General features: G+C 43.4%; 1 non-coding gene across 1 annotated transcript; it reads right to left on the bottom strand.

Moving 5' to 3' along the window:
* Window positions 1-2,776: 2,776 nt before the first annotated feature.
* On the bottom strand, window positions 2,777-2,880 carry LOC129553463 (U6 spliceosomal RNA). Its single transcript, XR_008685482.2, has one exon. It is a non-coding gene; the product is annotated as a U6 spliceosomal RNA (small nuclear RNA).
* Window positions 2,881-22,209: the final 19,329 nt, after the last annotated feature.

The following is a 22,209-nucleotide window of genomic DNA, read 5'->3' as shown; positions in this document are numbered from 1 at the left end:
ACATTATCCCTAAATTACTGTGTTTCTCTTGATTCTTGCTTGTGGCATATTCCTCGATGAATTCAATGTTTGTAATAATGGCCTATATACCCCGGGGCCTCAGAATTCTGTAAGCTTCTCTTCATCTGTCTCACTTTAGCCACTCCCTCTAAGAGTTGCATGCATGACTTTGTCAATCCCAATAAGAACACAGGCTCTGAAATTTTGATTCAACTATCCCATTCTACTTAAGTATCTTCCTTGTCACACTGAGGGCATTTCCTATGAATGAGATCTCCTTTCTGTTTTTCACATTTTTGCTCTCCATCCTATTTTCAGCTCTTTTCACTGGCTATCACTCTCTGGGATATACCTATCACATCCTCTTAAAAACACCTTATTTTCCTTGATGCTTCCTTTTTTGTTTTTGGTCACCCTCATCTGTAGAAAGCCGAAACCTCAAAAACCCAACTAGTCTCCACGTTCAGAAGCAGTGAAACATGCCCAGAGAGAAATGCTTAACTGTGCTTACTGCTACTACCTTAATTTCACGACACAGTTCTCAAAGTGACTCTCAGATCTCTTCCCATTTTGATTATCCTTCAGTTTTCTTCCTACTCTTCCAAACAACAAGTTCCCACCTTCTCTGCATTTGAAAGTATCTTGCTCTCAGCCGATGACCTTTCCTTACTTGCCCTTGGGAATGTAGGTGCACCCAGGCCGACTTCTCTTACTGTTCCATGACCCACGTCCTACAGTCACTCCACCCTCTGATTTTCTAGGATGGATGGTACTTCTCTGTGCCCATCCATGTAACCCCCAACAAGGCAAATAGTGCTTCTGGCCACCTTTAGAGTGAAATCCAGACCCCTCAGCACTGTTCCCTCCTGCCTCTTTCTTATCCGCTGTGTAGCTTGTTCACCAAGCTCTACTCACATCAGCACCAGCATGTCTTTCGTCCTTGTCTTGGGGCCTTTGTGTTGTCTGATCCACCAACAGGAAAACTCAACTATGTGTCCATGCAAGGTTTCCTTTTCAGATCCTGCAAGACATAGCTTCAGGGTCACCGTCTCAGAGAGACCTTCCCTATTATCTCAAATAGGACTGGTGCTTCCTGGGACTTTCTCCCACATATTTCTTTTCTCTGTTTTCTTTCTTTCCTTTCCTCCCTCCCTCCCGTCCTTCCTTCCTACCTCCTTTCCTTCCTTCCTTATGGAATACAAGCATGGTCCACTTGTCTTTATCAGAACTAAGAGTGATGTGATGGGAGAGAGCAGGGAGACACTGAAATGTGTCTCCATAGCAGATCTCCCAGAAGACAGCATACCAAGTGCTGCGGGAGCAATGCCACCTCATACACCTTCATCAGAATGGAAAATCGTTTTTGACCTTCTTAATTCATTTTGTTGGAAAAACAAGTCTTATTATTAAATTGCAATTAATTTATTATTAAATTTTAAAAAAACATTAAGTTAAGTACAAACTGTGACTTTAAAACTAGATTCTAAATTCAGTCTCATATTTATTTTTGTGACTCAACGAGACGTGTGCTGACCACATGCATAGACTCTGCTATGCGTCCATAACTCCAAAAGAAATAGGAAGATTTCTTAGAAGTCCCTTTTTGCAGTTCCTCCATTGAGTCGGGAGTCTACATTTGGACACACTTAATTGCATGCCTTAGACCCTGCTTGGTGTGTTTGAAGCAGTGGTTGCTGGAATAACATCCATAAGGATGTCTCTGGAGAACAGGAGAAGGCAGAACGCAAGGCTGCGATGTGGAGTTCGGATTTCGTCTCTGCTCTCTTGCTTCCCAGGACACTAAGCGAAGAGAAGCAGGGATTAGGAAGCCTGCTGCCCAGGGAGACTGACAATTCAGGTACAGCACGAGACGCGAGAGCACGCACCCTCCTGCAGCCTCTGAGGAAAACAGTCCGTTCCTAGAAGTCAAATTGACAGTTATATTTTCTGACTTTGATCTCAAGTAGGTGAATTAACCTCTTGGTAATAAGACTGTTTCTATAAAGCAAAGTGTCTTTAGTACCTTACTTTCTTTGCCTAATCACTCCTTCCTATTGCACAAGATTCTTATTACCAGAGGTGAAAGTCAAAGTGTTTCCGACTCTTTGTGACTCCCTGGACTATACAATCCATGGAATTCTCCAGGCCAGAATACTGGAGTAGGTAGCCTTTCGCTTCTCCAGGGGATCTTCCCAAGCTGGGGGTCAAACCCAGGTCTCCGCATTGCAGGCGATTCTTTACAAGCTGAGCCACCAGGAAAGACCAAGAATAATGGAGTAGGTAGCCTTTCCCTTTTCCAGGGGATCTTCCCTACCCTGCATTGCAGGAGGATTCTTTATCAGCTGAGCCACCAAGGAAGCCCTATTCCCAGAGAGTCCATCTTATTCATTCAGTTTTGTAAACTCTTCGGCATTCAACTAGTGACATGGATAGAGTAGGCACTTAAAAATATAGCAGATACTGTATTTTTTACAAAAGAAATGGAGGGAAAACGGGGGAGGAACAGGAGAATGAAAGGGAGGGAGGAAAGAAAAGATAAAAATGATGGTTATTCCCTAATTACAAAGAGGGTTTTCTGGGATAGTCTTTTCTTCTTGGTTTTCTTCTTTTAAGTTTAGTGGCTTTGCATATCATATAAGCTATAGGTCTACCATATTATTTTACACACACTAGTTGTGCTCCTTGAACTCTTCCCCTGTCATCTCTCTCTCCCCACCCCACTGGTAACACTTAATTTCTTCTCTGTATCTGTGAGTCTGCTTCTTTTTTTGCTATAAAAACTATGGGAAGCAGTACACACGTTCGTGCCATCCTTGCACAGGAGTCATGCTAACCTCTGTATAATTCCAGTTTTCGGGCATGTGCTGCAGGGGCAAGCACCAAATATTCTCAATACTTATCAAATCTGAAGCCCAATTATCCCTCTTTATTAGATGCCTTATCTAAACACATTTAACCACAATGAGGCCTATATACAGTAAAGCACCTCAAAATGTATGAAGAAATAAATTCCAGTTTAGTGAACTGAACTCTTATTAATAAAATATAAAGATGGGCAATGCATAAGCAACACATTTGTTTCTTTCAGCTAACACAGCAAAAAAAAAGGCTATTTGTTGAAATACCTATATTAATTTTGATGTATGTAACAAATTTGCAAATGCTTTTATCATTATTATGATTAGTAGTTTATTTTTAGTAGTTCTTATGTCAGTTTAGCATAGTTACCACCGTTATTGACTATTTTAAAAATCTTCCTCATTTTTATTGCCAGTTCCAAATTTGTCAGGAGCAAAGAAAAATTTAGTATCAAGTGGGACTTACTCCCAAACCTACAGAAATCTGTGATATGGAAGGATTTTCTTCGATCTGACAGGCGTGGCATTTTGATGACGTGAAAGTGCTCACCTAATGTGGGGCCGGCATGTCCCTGAGTTCATCAGGGACAGCTTCCGGCAGAAGCATGGTTCAGAGTCTGAGACGTGCACAGCACCTAGAAAGTCGTTAATAATATGCTAACTCCTAAGCTGAGTGGAAGAAACTCCCATGTAAAATATAATAGGGTCTTTTTTGCTCTCCACTGGTATGTATTTAAAAATCTTTAAAAATATCCTAGGAAAAAAAAAAGCAAAAACCCCAAGTGGGTGCCACGCTCCTTACCATGTGCCTGAGAAGGGCTTTTCCGTGCTCGTCTCTGGAAGGTCGTCTCCGAGACGCTCGTCTCTGGAAGGTCGTCTCCGAGACGTGCACGCCGGCCCTTCATTAGGTCTCCTTTGCATTCACATTTAACTGCTTTCGTTCTGTGGCCTTTATTAGCTGAACTCCTGGAGCTTGTAGCACATTTTAAACAGCAACACTGGGAGGATGTAAATGCAGAATAATGTATCAGGACTCAAATTTGCATGGTCAAATGTCAAAAAAATTAGGCCTTCCCCAGAACCATGTCAAGAGAAATAACATAAGTGGGCAAACTCAACAGCAGGCATGCCATTATCATTTAGCAAAAGCTGTCATCACCGCCAGCCAGTGGAAGCAGTGGTCATTAGCTGGAGCTCTACCGGGGGACGTTGTGATTCTTTCTTTTCCTTTTTTTTTTAAGATTTTTATTTTTTCCCCATCATCTGACAGAACACCGCAATGCCATGTTGCCTTCCTGACAGGGAAGTCAGGAGATGGGGGCTAGTGTCTTTGGAGTGGGAGGAGTGGAGGGCTAAGGAGAAAAATCCATAATCGTCCACTGTCAGCTACTGGGTGCAGGAATTGCATTACCTATCGGATAAATACTCATTAAGAGTAATCACTTTATTTCAGCTCTGTAATGACATTAACAAGCTTGGAATACAGGGAATTACACGAGTCAGAACAAATAATTGAATATTCCACTGCGGAGGGAACACAGCACAAGCCTGCCTTCACATCATGCCGTCTCTGAAGCTAGCACAAGCATGCAATTAGATAATAAGCTTAAACAGCATTAAATTGGCACTGCTCGTACCACCATTGAGAATAAAGAAGTATTAATTGTTCAACTCTCACCTGCTTGTAATTTCATGCAAGGCGAAGGCTAGCAAGCTTGCCCTATTTTGATTTCAAGGGACTTATGCACAGGGTTTGAACAAACGAATAAAAATGGAATTTAAAGACAGTCTGAGATAAAGGTGAAAGCAGATGTTGATGATGAATCATATTAGTGGGAAGGAGTCTTCTCTGAAGGCGAGGTGGGTGAAAAGTGGGCTACATTTTAAAACTAAAGGTTACCAAAAGGATGTGACAAGTATCCTGTAAAATTTTCCCCCAATATTTCTAGCAGGAGCATATCTTTCAAGGTGCTTATAAAATCTCCTGAATATGCGTAGGGAGAAGGGGTTCACACAGCTCCTTACAATTAGCGCAGCTGGGTAGATAGGCCTGAATGATGATACAGATGCCGACAGGGATGTCTCTGTAGAAACAGAGATACACATAGATACAGACAAGATTAGTGTGCGTGCACCCTTAATCATGGAGAATGCTAGAGGTCTGTAAAGCTTTCAAACAGGACAGGACATCCTGACAAGAGAAGATTTTCAAAGGCAGGTGAGCCACACGAGACTCTTCCTTGACTCTTACAACTCATTAGCAAACTGGGACCCTGAGCGAAGAGAAAACTGCCTTTCCGACGCCCCACCCCAGGACCACATGGGTGTCACTTGGTGTTCTGGGTCCATACGCATGGATTAATCGAATGTGATGCATCAAATCGCACAAGCTGTTAGTGAATGCCACGAGAACCCAGAAATCTGCTGCTGCTCTGTCTGTACGCAGAGCAAGGTGTCCTCCCATCCCAGAGAGGCGGCCCAGACCAGAGCAGGTAGAGATGAGCCGTGAGAGTCTGGGGGCTCTGGGGAGGGCAATTTGGACGTATCCGTTTACTGTCGGTTCTACCATAATTCCAAATCTGTGTAGTTATTCAGACGAGCCAATCGGTGCCGGATATCTGATAGGCAAACTCAATAATCATTTATAATCTTGACAGGTTAAGGGTCTCCAAGGCAAAGCATAATATACACGGTGGGTCTGAAAACAAGAGAAAACAAATAAAGGAGTCTCTATATTCCTGAGCAAATGTCTTTTCTTTCTCTGGTCCTACAATCTTCCAATCAGGGGTTTCCTTTATCATTCCGATCCTCGCAGGACACACAAAACCATTTTTAATCTGTTTTCCGAAGCAGACCACCATCCCACCTTCACCTCAGTACTTGCCTGTAACTCGTGAGGGTGTCTGAAAGTTATATTTCTTTAATAAAGGCAAGGCAAAAAAGAAATTAGGTCCTACTTTAGGACAATTTAGAATGTGTCAATAAATTCGAAACTGAGAACTAAAATAGAAATTTGAGTATTCATCACATCTGTCCTATAAAATAAATGGAAACTGCTAGAAGGAAAATTATCCACTAGCCCAGTCTTTTTGAGGGAATAACACCTAGCATACTACATTGTGTAGCAGGTACCCAATTCATCCTAGAAAATATCCAGGAAAAGGATATCCTTCAAGTAAAAAAAAAGACGGATTTAAACACCCTTCCTCCGTCCTTACTTTCTTCCTCCTTTTTCTCATTCTCTGATTATTAATTGACTCTAGTTTCAGATTCTAGATTCTTGTTATAATGAGAGGCAGTTATTCTGGGTCTTAGCTTTCATAAAATATTAATATTCGTTGTTATTTAGTTGCTAAATCGAGTCTGATTCTTTGAGAAGGTATGGCCCTCAAGGCTCCTCTGTCTGTGGGATTATCCAGGCAAGTATGCTGGAGTGCGTTGCCATTTCCTATTCCAAGGGGACTTCCTGACCCAGGGATTGAATCCAAGTCTTATGCATTGCAGGTTGATTCCTTACTGAGCCACCAGGGAAATTCTTTATAAAATATTACTTCTTATAAAGAACTATCTGAATTACTATTTGGTAAAATAAAATGTGTATACTGATTTTTCTCTCTCTACCTAATTATGTGCTAGACACACAAGGGGATATCTTCAAGCATGTACATTTCTATTGGATCCAAAAACATGTATGAGACAATTAGGAAAGAATACAAGCAAAACTATGAGTCACATTGTATAACAGGATAATCCTAAATTAGAGATCTACTTATGTGTCAGTCAATAAATATTGATTTATCATGTGCTGTATTCAGTCACTACACCCTGTTTAAGACATTCAGACATACCCAGTTTTCTCAAGGAACTTTATTTCCTTGAAGTAGACAAGCAGGCACAAGGAGATAAAGAATATGGTATTCACTATAACGTTTTTTTGCAAAAATATTTCCTTGGAAGAAATATTCTTGTCAAGATGAAATCAAGAGAGACATGGCTTTTGGCAGCCAAGTCATGTGCAAGATGTGGCAAGCAAAAGATAAAAGATGTGAGTGAAACTCCAGTTATGGAGATAAGAGAGGTCACGTGCCCTTCAGCTGGCCCTTCCCCATGACCACCCATTCAACATCCAAATCCCGGTTCTTTAGTAGTGTTGCTAAACTCACTGCAGACTGGAGAAGAGAACTCAGGAGGAGCCCTGTTTTTATTATTATTATTATCCTTTGAAACAGAGCAATAGCATTCTGCTTATGTGCAGGAACTTGGGAGAGCAAGGATGACTCCTGTGGTAAATTGGGATAGACTATTTCATGCAAATAGATAGCTTGTGCAAACCATGGAGACATATGTGAACGTATCATACTGAGTGAAGTAAGTCAGAAAAAGACAGATATATGATATACTTGTCTGTGCAATCTAAAAGAACGGTACCACTGAACTCATTTATAAAACAGTAGGGACACAGCTATAAAAATAAACTTATGGTTGCCAGGGGGTAAGGGGGGAAAGGATAAATTGGGAGATTGCCATTGACATATACACACTACTATACGTAAAATCCCATGGAAGGAGGAGACTAGTAGGCTACAGTCCATGGGGTCGCAAAGAGTTGGACATGGCTGAGTGACTTCACTTCACTTCACTTCATACATAAAGTAGGTAACTAATGAGAACCTTTTAATTTCATATACAGTGGTGTGCATATGTCAATACCAGTCTCCCAATTGATGCCACCCCACCTCTCTTACCTCTGGTAACCATACGTTTGTTATAACTGAAGAAGCTCAAAGAATACCAAGCAGGGTAAAAAAAAAAAAATGAAAACAAAAAAACAACTATCACTAGTCATAGTGGAAAAAAAAAAGGCAAACAGAAAATCTTAGAATAAACCAGAGGAAAGAAACACCTTACCTATAGGGGAAGAAAGGTAAGAATTACATGGGACATTTCACCAGAAGTTATGCAAGCAAGAAGCATAGAGTGAAAAGTTCATTAAATGGAAAAATCCAAGCAATGATGATTTTGCACACAGCAAAATTACTATTCCAAACTGAAGTAGAAAGAAACAGCTTCACAGGAACAAGCCTCCAGAATTTAGGAGCTAATAGAGCTGCCTTACAAGAAATGTTTAAAGAAGTTCTTCAGAAAGAAAGGAAATTATTTAGGCCAGTGAGTTAGATCTACATAAAGGAAGTGCATCAGAAAAAGAATTTAGGCAAAATAAATCATTTAATTTTTTCTTCTTATTAATTGATCTAGTAGGTAACTAAAATAATAAAAAAAAAATACACAGGGTGATTATAGCATATCAGTTCAGTTCAGTTCAGTCGCTCAGTTGTGTCCGACTCTTTGCGACCCCATGAATCACAGCACGCCAGACCTCCCTGTCCATCACCAACTCCCGGAGTTCACTCAAACTCATGTCCATCGAGTCGGTGATGCCATTCAGCCATCTCATTCTCTGTCGTCCCTGTCTCCTCCCACCCCCAATCTCTCCTAGCATCAGACTCTTTTCCAGTGAGTCAACTCTTCGCATGAGGTGGCCAAAGTATTGGAGTTTCAGCTTCAGCATCAGTCCTTCCAATGAACACCCAGGATTGATCTCCTTTAGAATGGACTGGTTGGATCTCCTTGCAGTCCACGGGACTCTCAAGAGTCTTCTGCAGCACCACAGTTCAAAAGCATCAAATCTAATGGATGGCAGCAAGATTGTTTACTTATAATATTGGGAGGGAGGAAGTCTGAATACTCAATTCTATGTTACCTATACTACCTGTGAAACAATGAAGGATGTTTGGAAGCAGACATAGATTAGTGGTAAATCTGTATTGCAAATTCTAGAGCAGTTACTAAAAGTTTTGGAGACTATATGTAACATATCTAAGCAATACATGAGTCAAAAAAATGTCTTGATAATTTTAAAAAAATTGCAGTCTTTGAGACACTTCAGTTCAGTCCAGTCGCTCAGTCGTGTCCAACTCTCCATGACCCCATGAATCACAGCACGCCAGGCCTCCCTGTCCATCACCAATCCCCGGAGTTCACTGAAACTCATGTCCACAGAGTCAGTGATGCCATCCAGCCATCTCATTCTCTGTCGTCCCCTTCTCCTCCCGCCCCCAATCCCTTCCAGCATCAGAGTCTTTTCCAGTGAGTCAAATCGTCGCATGAGGTGGCCAAAGTATTGGAGCTTCAGCTTTAGCATCAGTCCTTCCAATGAACATCCAGGATTGATCTCCTTTAGAATGGACTGGTTGGATCTCCTTGCAGTCCAAGGGACTCTCAAGAGTCTTCTCCAACACCACAGTTCAAAAGCATCAATTCTTCGGCGATCAGCTTTCTTCACAGTCCAACTCTCACATCCATACATGACCACAGGAAAAACCATAGCCTTGACTAGACGGACCTTTGTTGGCAAAGTAATGTCTCTGCTTTTTAATATACTATCAAGATTGGTCATAACTTTCTTTCTAAGGAGTAAACATCTTTTAATTTCATGGCTGTAATCAGCATCTGCAGTGATTTTGGAGCCCAAAAAAATAAAGTCTGACACTGTTTCCACTATTTTTCCATCTATTTCCCATGAAGTGATGGGACCATATGCCATGATCTTTGTTTTCTGAATGTTGAGCTTCAAGCCAACCTTTTCACTCTCCTCTTTCACTTTCATCTTAAGACATTTCAAATAGATGAAAATAAATAAAAAGCTTAAATTTTTATAATATAGTGAAAGCAGTGTTTAAAGGGAAATTTATAGCATTGCAATTTTTAAAATCAATAAGCTAATTGCCCACATTACTGAGGAGGGGAAAACAATTTAAACTTAAATCAAGAAAAAAATGTAATCAAAATTAAAGCATAAATAAATAAAATTGTAAACTTGAAAACAGTAGAGAAAGTCAGTAAAATCAAACTGATTCTTTGAAATAATCAATAAAATTGATGAAACTGTAGCCAGGTTAACCAAAAAACAGAGATGAAGCAATTTATTAATATCAAAATGAAAGGGTGATCATCATTATTGACCTAATGGATAGAAAAAAGATAAATGAAAATTAGGAAAAGCTCTATGCCCACGAATTTGACATTTATATTGAAACATATTTTGGCAGATCATAAACCATCAAAATGTACACAAGAGAGATGGGTAGTGTGAGCTGTGGTTGCTGTTCGGTTGCTGAGTTGTGTCTGATTCTTCGTGACTCTGTGGACCACAGCATGCCAGTCTTCCCTGTCTTTCACTATCTGCCAGAGTTTTCCTAAGTTCCTGTCCACTGAGTCGGTGATGCTATCTAACCGTCTCATCCTTGGCCGTGCCCTTCTCCTTTTGCCTTTAATTTTTCCCAGCATTAAAGCCTTTTCCAATGAGTTGACTCTTCGCAGCAGGTGGCCAAAGTATGGGAGCTTCAGCTTCCAATGAATATATAATAATGAATAATATAAATAGATTTTATCTATTGAAGACCGTGATCAATAATGAATACCGTTCCAAAAAAAGAAAGAAATCACCAGGTCCTGAATATTTTACTTGCAAATTCTTCTGAAGTTTAAAGTAGAAGTCATACTAGTTTTCTCAAACTCCTTCCAAAAATAGAAACGAAAGGGACACTTTATAGCTCATTACATCGGGTCACCATTACCTTAATGCCTAAGTCATACAACCAATTACAAAAAGGAAAACTACAGACTGGTATCTCTCATAAATCCAGATAGAGAAATTTTCAACAAAATAGTAGCAGATTAAATGCACCATTCATAAAAATAAGCATATGCCATCAAAAAGAGAGATTTATTCCAGGTATGTGAGTCTGGTTCTACATTATAAAATCCATTAATATAATCCGTTAATAGGCCAAGAAAGAAAAATTATATGATCCTATCAATTCAGTGTGTCATGAAGGTATCCTTACATCTCTTAGGCCAGCGGCTCTCAAAGTATGGTCCTCAAACAACAGTGTCCTCAACACTACCAGGCATATGTGACAGATGTGAGTTACTGCACCTACTCTGGAAATCACAGACCAGAAACTCAGAGCTGGGCCCAGATAAACCCTCTGGTGACCGTGACGCGCAGTGCATTTGAAAGTCCATTTCCATTTCCTTGTTGTTCTTTAGTTGCTCAGTCGCGTCTAGCTCTTTGCAACCCCGTGAACTGCAGCACATCAGGCCTCCCTGTCCTTCACCATCTCCCGGAGCTGGCTCAAACTCATGTCCCTTGAGTCTGTGATGCCATCCAACTCTCTCATCCTCCATCGTCCCCTTCTCCTCTTGCCTCCAGTCTTTCCCAGCTTCAGGGTCTTTTCAAATGAGTTAGCTCTTCTCATCAGGTGGCCAAAGGATTGGAGTTTCAGCCTTAGTCCTCCCAAAGAATATTCAGGGTTGATTTCCTTTGGGTTTGATTGGTTTGATTTCTTGGCAGTCCAAGGGACTCTCAAGAGTCCATCTCCTAGAGGACACTTTTAACTTTAATCCTGCATTTATCACACTATATTTTTTCATAAATGAAGAAGAGGATTGAACATTTTCCCAACAACAAAGAAGAAAGAAGTATAACCCCATTCCTTGTGATGAAAGTGACCACCCTTCGAGCAGCACGTGTCTTGCTGTGGAGTGGGATGCAGCAGTAGCATGAGCTAAGGGCAGCCAGGCAGAGCCATTCCAGAATCACACGAGCCTGGCTGCTCCTCGAAGGCTTGGCGTATGAAAAACCCACTGGATTCTGTGGTCCCAGGCTCCCTGCCACATCACCGTGTTCTGAAGTGTGGTCATATTCCTTGCTTTGTGGGATTCAGTACTTGGGGACTGGGGCTGATTGAGGCTCTGCTGGTTGGAAAGACAAATTCATCCCCTTAATAGCTATTTCTCGGAGGACAAACCCCTGACCATTGCTGAATGTCCAATGATGTCTCTTTGCCAAGTTATACTGTGACTTGTTCGTCTCCTCAAGGGATAGAGTCATACTTGGGAGGCTCAATATTGGTCTTTTACCTTGGCTGTGAAGCTTTGGTAAGTGCTAGTCCATGCTGTGTCCAGGTACACCTTCAAGTCACCTATCGTTCACTCTATTCATATGCTTATTATGCAAATTCCCTGCTGGGCAAAGATGATGCCTGGTTAATGTTGATTGGCAGAGTTATTTTTTCTGTTTGTTTGTTCAATGTTTCTTTCATGGTGACTGAAAGACTTCCATGCCTTCTAGTGGGCATTAGCATCGGATCCAAATGTCATTACACCTTGTACCTACTCCTTTATAGGCATCTATTTCCCTTAAAGAGCCCTTTGCCTGTAATGTCTCAGTTCTTTTTTTTTTTTTTTTAATTCCAGGTCCCTAATCAACTAGCCAGGATACTGGCAATTGTCTAGAAATATGTGTGTATTCTCCCATTGATCTACTTCTCTCTCCACACAGAGTAGACAGCCAGGTACATCATCATGAGCGGTTATGCGCTCTGGGGAGAATTTCTTTCTCTGCTGGTGTCACAGACATCCTCAAATGTCCCTATGGGGGCTGCCATTCCTTTTCAGCTGTGTCTATATCCCACCTAGCCTATCCTTCAGCTGATCACATGGAACCCCCTTCAGAGCTGCAGGAAGAGCTGGGGGCAGGTGATGCTGCAGTCACGGTGGGCGGCACCTGGTTCCAGCCTGCCTGGTCATGCAACTCACTCTTGCCTTCTCATCATGCTTTGCTCGGTCCTAGATGTTCTGTTCTCATCTTACAACAGATTGCTATGACATCCATGTGGTTTTGTGATTTGAAGGGCTGACAAGTGGCTTCTCAAAGAGGGTGGGCTGGATCCATTGTTTCGTTCTGCACCATGGTCAAGTGTTCCATGAGCCAGAGCCCAGTAACAGGGCAGGAACTCTTTCTTGAGAGGCATATGGTTCTCTATTGCAGATACTGCAGCTCTTTTTCAGAATATCAGGTCCGTACTTTTGATTCTCCCAGTGGGGCTTTTTGTAAGCTTCACCTTCATTTTCCCACACGGCCAATACCTCTAATCCATAGCATCTGCTGTGCCATGGGATCAAAACGGAAGCACGGCTTGATCTGAAGCATGGCCTTCTGAAAACACCATTTTTGACCCGGGCACACTCTGTCAACCTTCTGTGTCACCCAACGTAAGGGCTTACCACGCTTTGTTCCTCTTTGGAATAGAGAATGGAAGATAGCATCGTTTTCTTTTACTTTGGAGGGACCATGCTGGCATGAGTCTGCCCACTGGACCCATAGCATTTTATCAAAGATATAGCTCCCTAAATCTCCAGAGTCTACTTCCCACCCTTTGGAATGCACGGACATTACTGAGATCTGCAGCATAGCAGACATGGCTTGTTCACTGCCCTTTGTATCCGTTATCCATACAGTGGGGCAACGTGGGGTTCTTCAGGTATGCCAGCGTCCCGAGCCCCATGAAGCTGAGCACCATGTCTGTAGTGGCAGCCTGTTTCCCTTCTCATGCTCCTCTGTTCTGTCTGCTGTCTGCTAAGAGACTGTCCATGAAGACAATAGATGGAGTGAGAGAAGTTGGAATTACACCCTCTCTGAGGCCCTCCCTGTTGGCTGTTCTTACTCCATTGCACTGGGGATCCCACTCTGGTCCACAGTCTCAGGACTCCAGGAGCCTCTGACAGATAAGCAGGGCCATGCTCCATCCTGACCCAGTGATCAGCTTTGGCTGATCCCCAAGCACACTCCCGACTCCTTCCCCAGACGCCTCTGTGCGTCTTTTCGCCATTTCCCTCCCCCCGTTTTCAACAATATTTTCTTACTCAGTGAAATCGAAGAAACTCACAACTGACTATGTCCCTCAGCCTCTCTGAACCTCAGTTGCTGCATCTGTGGAATGGGAGCAGTAACTGAATGGTAACTCAGCTGTTGAAACATTTAAAAGAGATGAATGCATGTTGCCATCTATAGGCTCTAGAATGAGGATCATCATTGTAAGCAGAAGAGCATAAAGACTCTCTTTTATGGAACACAGGAACACTGGCTTTGCTAAGCATGCCACTTAACCTGTTTATTTTCCCTTTATTATCCCAGCCATGCTGTGTACGTAGAGGGAGTGGTGGACCCTACAGACACCTGGGTCTCCTCACGAAGCAGTGTCCACACAGGACGGTGTGTAAAGTCCTCAGGCTTGGAGGCCCTGGCCAATGATGCAGCACATTGAATGGGCAGGTATTCAGGAGCAGAGCCCAGGTGCCTGGGTGGTGAGTGTGACATCTGACTGGTTCCACTGCCTCCTCAGACCACTTGTCAAAGCGCCTGAATGCAGAGGTCACTCAGCATCAACCCCTCCTTCCCCTCCAGGAGCAGAGCCTCTCTCTGTGCCCCACCACGCCCCCTCTGCCCTCTGACCTTCCTTGCTCTTATCCACACTGACCTGCTCCCACCTTGCTCTGCTCACTTTACCCTGCTGTCCTGAAACTCATCTCTTCTGATTCTCAAGAGCCAGTTTGGAAAAAAAAAAAAAAGAAAACTAAAGCAGTATTATCTGGTAAAACCTCTTTGCATTTCTCCCCGAACAGCCTACTTCTTGTCCAGGCCACAGGAATGCTTCTGAATGATTAAGGAGGGGTCAGGAGTTGTGGAAGAGAAAGCTGGAAGATTACTGCTGTTATAAAAGCTTAAGATGTCCCAAAATGCACACATGATGATCATAACTAGGAGACTAACACATGTACCCAGATCAGGCTTATCCTGGGTGGTTCAGCCCTAAGGTGTGTCTCAGAGCAGGCAGCCTGTCCCTGACTCTGATGCCCAACATGTATGTTGCGATCCCAATAAGCTACTCAAGGGAGTTCTATTTTATTGGTATTCCCCTTATCTTATTTTCCACCTTAATGAAGATCACAGCCTAGAAGTGAATGGGTTTTATAAGAAAACGCCTTATGAGTCAAGGTGGAGAGAAGCCTCTGGTTTTAGCTCTTCATCTGCCCCGCCTCTGAACAGATCCCTCTCCTGCTAGTTGATGGAAAGAGGCCAAGAGTGCTGCATATCATGGTCTTCAGCGAGGCTTTCTTTGCTCACGAACCCTTACTGGTCACCTGAAAATTAACTTTGTTAATATAACCCGGGCTACTGAGTCACATATTATCACCTTAACCCTCCATCAGCACCCCCCTCTATCTTACAGCTACTTGACATGAAGCACACACACTACTCTTTCCATTTCTGCAAAGTTATGCGAAGACTGCTCCCTGCACAGAGAAGCCACATCAGGTCCTGGGTGAGGGCTGGCATTTCCATGTAAATGGCAAGTTTTATATCAATGTCAGATTAGCCGCAAGGTTGTTGAAACACTGAAACCTTCTGACCAGTTGACAAGAGGATTCCAAGAAGAAGGCGACATTTCTGAGGCATCCGTACCTCTGGTTTTGATGTATTAGTTGAGTTTTCCCCTGATGACTCACGATACAGACACTCTTGTCACTGGTTTTAAAATAATAAAAAGGTACATTTTTTTTTTCCTTGCTCCATACTTTTCACTTCAGAATTGCTCTGTTACCTGATTATCTGTTCAGTATTAGCGTTGGAGCTTTATGCCAACAGAAGCAGAAGCCACTGCGACAGACCACTCCAGGCACACAGCAGGGAGATGGCGCTGCACGTCTGAGGAACTCTGCATAGCCAGGACGCCTCGGAGCCACACCAGGCTCCCCTCCGCCTGCCCACTAGGAACACAACCCAGGACGTTTACTGTTGGGGAGCTGGTGGCCTCTGGGGGAGTGGCAAGATGAAGGTGGAAATACTAACACTTTTGTCCTCCAGATAAAGCCACTGTGTCTTGATTATTTCATCGCTGAAAAAGGGAAAAACATGCTTTATCCTTAGGTGGCTTGAAAATCAGATGCTCTTCACAGAGCACAGTTCACAGAGTGCTACACGTGAAGTATGACACACCTGCATCCGCAGTGGTGCTGCACGCAGAGCACAGTACTCCCACAGGGGTGCTGCACGCAGAGCACAGTACTCCCACAGGGTGTTGCACGCAGAGCACAGTACTCCTAGAGAGGTGCCACACACAGAGCATAGTACTCTCACAGGGTGCTGCACACAGAACACAGTACTCCCACAGGGTGCTGCACACAGAACACAGTACTCCCACAGGGTGCTGCACACAGAGCACAGTACTCCCACAGGGGTGTTGCACACAGAACACAGTACTCCCACAGGGTGCTGCACACAGAGCACAGTACTCTCACAGGGTGCTGCACACAGAATACAGTACACACATGGGGTGCTGCACACAGAGCACAGTATTCCCATAGGGTGCTGCCATGGAGTGCAATGCTCCCACAGGGTGCTGCATGCAGAGCACAGTACTCCTACAGGGTGCTGCCATGGAGCATAGTACTCCCACAGGGTGCTGCATATGGAGCAGAGTACACACACAGAGGTGCTGCGTGCAGAGCACAGTACTCCTACAGGGTGCTGCACACAGAACACAGTACTCCCACAGGGGTGCTGCCATGGAGCACAGTACTCCCACAGGGTGCTGCATATGGAGCAGAGTACACACACAGAGGTGCTGCATGCAGAGCACAGTACTCCTACAGGGTGCTGCACACAGAACACAGTACTCCCACAGGGTGCTGCATATGGAGCAGGGTGCTGCATATGGAGCAGTGTACACACACAGAGGTGCTGCATGCAGAGCACAGTACTCCTACAGGGTGCTGCACACAGAACACAGTACTCCCACAGGGTGCTGCATATGGAGCAGAGTACACACACAGAGGTGCTGCACACAGAGCACAGTACTCCTGCAGTGCATCCGCAGGAGGACACGCTCCAGGAGTTTCAGGCAGAGACTCCTCAATCTGTCACTGTGACTCACTGGGCAGTCTGAGCAATCCATCCCATCTAGTTTCCTACGTCTTTTTTCTTACTTTCCTCTACTCTATAGTTTTAATATAAGATGGCTAAGGTGGGTGAAACTGTACAGTGATTCTTTGCATGCAGAAGCACAGACAGAGCTCAGGTCAGTGGGGTGTGGCCAAATCCCGCCCCCGGCCGGACTCCACTCTTCATCACCAAGGCCTGATGGACATGTTTCCCTGCATGATTCATTTTCCTGTGTTGTCGCTGTCCCCAAGCACTGGAAGCCCTCATTCCATTAATTCTGACAATAATAGAAACGGCAACATTGGTAACAGGATTGCTTTCCAAGTTGCCCCAAACCCCCCTTCTCTTCACTTAAAGCCCAGGGGATTTTTGAACAATAAAATTTCTAAAGCATGCCAATAATTATATTTTTTCTTGCTAAAAAATGCGTAACAGCAGCGTGTTGCCTACCAGATAATTATAAAACTCTTATCCTGGTAACTGAGTCTCTCCAGTTATTCCTTCACTAAATGTTCATAAGTGATACCCACTTCTCCTCTGCATTCATTCAGGTAAAGTCACATGGTGTGTGTGTCCCCCAAAATGGCCCCAGGCTTCCCATATCCAGCCTACCTCCAACTCTTCCTGTCCAAATCCTACACACACGGCAAAACCCAGATCAATACCATCAATACTTTCTTGAAGCACTTCTTTTGTCAGAAAGGAGACATTTCCTTTCTTTGTAAACGTTAGAATTTACTGCAAACTGATTGAGCGTTGGGACAATGCATTTTTTTTTTGTTTGTTTTTGCTTTTGCACTTGGAATACTCACCACGTGGTGCTCTGTGGTCAGAGGAAAGATTAAATGAGAATGACTAGTGTTTCTAAGAGATTGAAGGTTAAGAGAGGAAAATGTTTCCCCTGCCTGTCTGAGGGCTGCATTTTATCACATCTAATCCAATTTACCTGAAGAATCAGATGGCACCATTGTATTCATGGATTTCTGCTTTGGCTGCAGAGGGTTCAGTGAGCATGAGTGTCTAGCGTGTGTTCACTTGAACAGCTCCATTATGGACAGTGGCTGAAAGGCCGCTGACTGAGGCTGCAAGGTTGACTGTGCATGCCAGAGGGGTGAGAATTATGTTTTAAATAAGAGACACAATGGAAGAAAACCTAGATACACGAATGAAACCTACTGGCTATAATTTTAATTAAAATGTATTTGAAAATGCCAGAATTAAGTTCGTCATCAGTAGAGAAAAAATTTAAGCTCCTCCATATTTTAGCTTGAGTGATTATTCAGGCAAATATTCTGAACCTACATTTGAAAGCCATTCTGAATAAATTGTGTTCTGATAAGTATTTGCCTTGAATACCAAGTTTCCTCTCTTAAATCAACACAAAGTGAAGACAGCAAACTCAAACAAGAGGAGAAAACTGATTAGCATGGACCTCCATCCCCGGGCCATCTTGTTGTTTACGATCTTTTTTCTACCTTTATGTCAGGGTAGTGTGAAGAGGAAAAGCTGCCTAGCTGAATGGTGGATACGTAAAGAGAATGTCAAATTCAGCTTGTAAGATACTCAGAAATTGGGTAGTCTAATATTAACAAAGGTGCTATTAGGATTTTAATCTAAGGAAATTTAAAACATATTTCAGAGTTAGTTTTGCAGTTTCTATATGGTTGCAATACTTTTACTTGCAAATATAAAATACATATCAGAGTACGTGGTGAGACAAGAAAATGCATTGTCATGATTTTATGTCTCCTGTGCTAGTTACCAGGGCTTCCCAAGTGGCACAAAGGTAAAGATTTCGCCTGCCAATGCAGGAGACGCAGGAGGCATGGGTTCCATCCCTGGGTCGGGAAGTTCCCCTGGAGGAGGAAATGACAACCCACTCCAGTATTCTTGCCTGGAAAATTCCAAAGACAGAGGAGCCTGGTGGGGCTACAGTCAATGGGGTTGCAGAGAATCAGACACAACTGAAGCAACTTCACACATAGAACTCATGTGCTAGTTACCAGCCCCTCCACCAGCGAGGGCCAGGGAAGTCAGTTGTAACCGGGAGAAGGGCAACAGTGCTTCGACTTAGGTAGATTTGCACACACAAAGACATTTGAACATCATTAGGTAGTATACTACTGAAGTTCCTTTGAAGATCTTAATTGAAAGTGTCATTTCGAAAGAAGTTAAAAATACTTTTTCCGTGGGGGAGTGACAGATTGGAGCTGGCATTAGCAGATGCAAACTATTATATACAGGACAGATAAACAACAAGGTCCTGCTGTATAGCACAGTTCAGTTCAGTTCAGTCGCTCAGTCGTGTCCAACTCTTTGTGACCCCATGGACTGCAGCACGCCAGGCTCCCCTGTCCTTCTCTATCTCCTAGAGTTTGCTCAGATTCATGTTCATTGAGTAGGTGATGCTACCTAATGATCTCAACCTCTGTTTCCCCCTTCTCCTTTTACCTTCAATATATCCCAGCATCAGGGCCTTTTCAGAGGAGTCAGCTCTTCGCATCAGGTGGCCAAAGTATTGGAGTTTCAGCTTCAACATCAGTCCTTCCAGTGAACACCCAGGACTGATCTCCACACAGGGAATTATATTCAGTATCCTGTGATGAACTGTAATGGAAAAGAATATGAAAAGGAATGTGTTTATAACTGAATCCTTTTCTGTATAGCACTGATTAACACAACACTGTAAATTAACTATACTTGAATAAAATAAATTAAGAGAAGGAAAGATTATTCTGTGTATAATACTGCATTTCTCAGTCATAAACTAGTGTTATTTTGGGGACCAGAGAAAAAAGGAGACTAATGTGAGACAATTAGGCCAGACTCTAAAATGATTGGTGATCACACACTGGCCCTTTAATTTCCTTCTTTTCATTGAAATACTTGCCCACCTCCCTGGACAGGTGAATATTTGCTGTACATTTTCAAATCAGAAGGAATATTTAGTTCTCTCCATCAAATTAAAGGGAGAAGACTCTCCCAGTGGGAGTTTAATTGAAGAGAAAGTCACAAATAATCACAACATTGGTTAACTATAATCGTAATTCTATTCAATCCAGGGAGGTTTGCAAAACATATTTAGTTCCACGAGGCCCATCAGCTGTGTCGCAACTGACCAAGTATAAAGTCGAGTCACATGTTTTAACTGTTAAGCTTACAGAGATGCTTGTGCCAAACTCCTCCTAATCAATTGTAATTCACTTTCATGCACTTATTGATCACCCACTACAGTCTAATACTCTAACTTAATACACTCTGATTTTGAGCTTCTATTACACCAATGGTCTTACCCAGATGCTAGGGGCTGTGGTGATCCACATATATGATATATGTTACACACCCAACGTGCCAAGCGCCCTTCCTGTAGAAAACAGTGATGTGGAAAATACATAGCAATGAAGTCAGTTACGGAGGTTTGCCAAGTGAAGAAACCACTGAACAGAGCCACTGAAGTAAATTCTTGAGATTCCAAAGCTTTATTTAAACGTGCTGCCATCTAACCATCCATGAGGTCACTCCGGACCATCTGTGGACGGTTCGCTTGGGTGGGATGGTGGGCATCACCAGGGGTTGGCTGCATGCACGTTGATCAACGGCTCTGGGTTCTTGCTGGTTTCCCTGTTCGCCAGCACGCCTTGTGTTCAGTTCTGAAATGTCGTTGTTCTCCACTGCATTGGTCCACGTGACACACCCGCTAGATGCTCAGCAACCTCCTGGGCCCTCGGGGACGCTTTGTTTCCCAGATACCCTTTCAATCATGCAGGGGCCACAGGGTAATTTGTGCCACTTTTGGGGACTGGCCCCTAACAGTCCCAGCTCACTCTCCATCATCTGAACACAGACTGGAAGAGATTCAGACTGAGCGGGCAGAGCCACGCCATGGGAGGAATTGTGAATATGGAGTCACTGCTCAGAAGAGATGCCCCAGGGAATTCCCTCGGTCTGCTCAGGGTTTGAATGAGAAGCAAGCCTGTTAAAGCTTGTTCATTAATGTGTTTGCTTCCACCTGGTTCACACAGAAGTCGCAAGTCTTGTGGCAAGACACTGAACGCTGTGGCTCTGGGCCGTGGGTGGTGAGGCACCCGCTGGGGTCCGGGTGATGGGGCGGTTCCAGGGATGGTGTGGAGTGTGGGGTCTGTCAGATGTGTGCTGGGCAGCCTTTGTCTGCTTTTGTTTGCTCCTGGTTCAGTAGGTGGGATGCCTCCACCAACAGTTGAGTAGAAGGGCCTTTCCCACATCTCACTCATGTGGTTGGAAAATTCATATTGGAGAGGATTAAAAAACACCACTGGAAACACGCTTTCTCTTCGAGCTTCAGCTCCTCAGCTGGCCTGTGAAGGGTGATGAGACCCACTGGAGGTTCCCTCTGTCCTCTTGAGCCGTGGGGTTCATACTGGGTGACACACTAAAGGGACAGCTTAAGGCTTCAACATTTGGCAGAGTCAAGAGGAGATTTGATTTAGGGGAGAAGAAATCTGCCGTCTGAGCTTTCCAGGTGGCTCATTGATAAAGAATCCACCTGCCAATGCAGGAGACACGGGCTTGATCCCTGGGTCAGGAAGACCCCCTGGAGAAGAAAATGGCAACCCACTCCAGTGTCCTTGTCTGGGAAATCCCAAGGACAGAGGAGCCTGGCCTGCTACAGTCCATGGAGTCACAAAGTGTTGGACACAACCGAAGTGACTAAACAACAAAAACAAATCTACGGTCTCTCTGATGTACAAGACCACCTATTGCAGTTCAGGGGCAGAGACTATTGATGTTACAATGACGTTGGAATGGATGGAGTTGTTGGAATTTTTGTGCAGTACAAGTTAATTGTTTGATGTGACTCACTTGTTTTAAATCTCCTTACCTTATATCAGATTGTATTAGCTAGATTCCCACCTCCTTTTAAAAGTATATTGGTAAGTCTCCCGAGGTAGTTACAGAGACACATTACTGTGGTACAATAATTTATGCTAAGGAATATTCCGCCAATAACACTGATTGTGTTTACATTCCTAGGTTAACTGGCATTGCAAAATCTCTTTTTACAAAAACAATGATTTTAATACTTTTTTTCTTGATGGTATTTTTAGTCTAAAATTCTATCTTCCTATAAATTATTGCATGGTAGTCTCAAAATGAGCCAGACAGAATATGAGCTGCCCTGATGAAGTTGTGTGGAAGGCCTGGAAAGAATGCAGTGTAAACACTCCTGAACTACAGTCACCCATCACCCAAAGGACATCACCCAAGGGGTCCTGAGTGTAGGGCTGACAATTGTGCACCTTCAATCAGAATTTCAGAATTGTATTTGAAAGTCCCAGATTTCAAGTTAATGTGGCTTTCCATCTAGTGCTAGACTTAGACACTTCTGGTTCTTAGACCAGTCATTGCAATCGCTAGGAAGGTTCTAATCTGTTGGGACCCCGTAGTCTGGCCAAACAAGTTTCTACCTGCAGAGACACACTCATGATCTCTCTAGTGTCAGAATTTCTTGATCTTAACTCATGT

This window comes from Moschus berezovskii, chromosome 18 (genome assembly GCF_049115385.1).
Source record: "Moschus berezovskii isolate FMDL1 chromosome 18, NW_MosBer_1.0, whole genome shotgun sequence".
Lineage (NCBI taxonomy): Eukaryota > Metazoa > Chordata > Mammalia > Artiodactyla > Moschidae > Moschus > Moschus berezovskii.
This window is presented reverse-complemented; position numbering and strand designations above follow the sequence as displayed.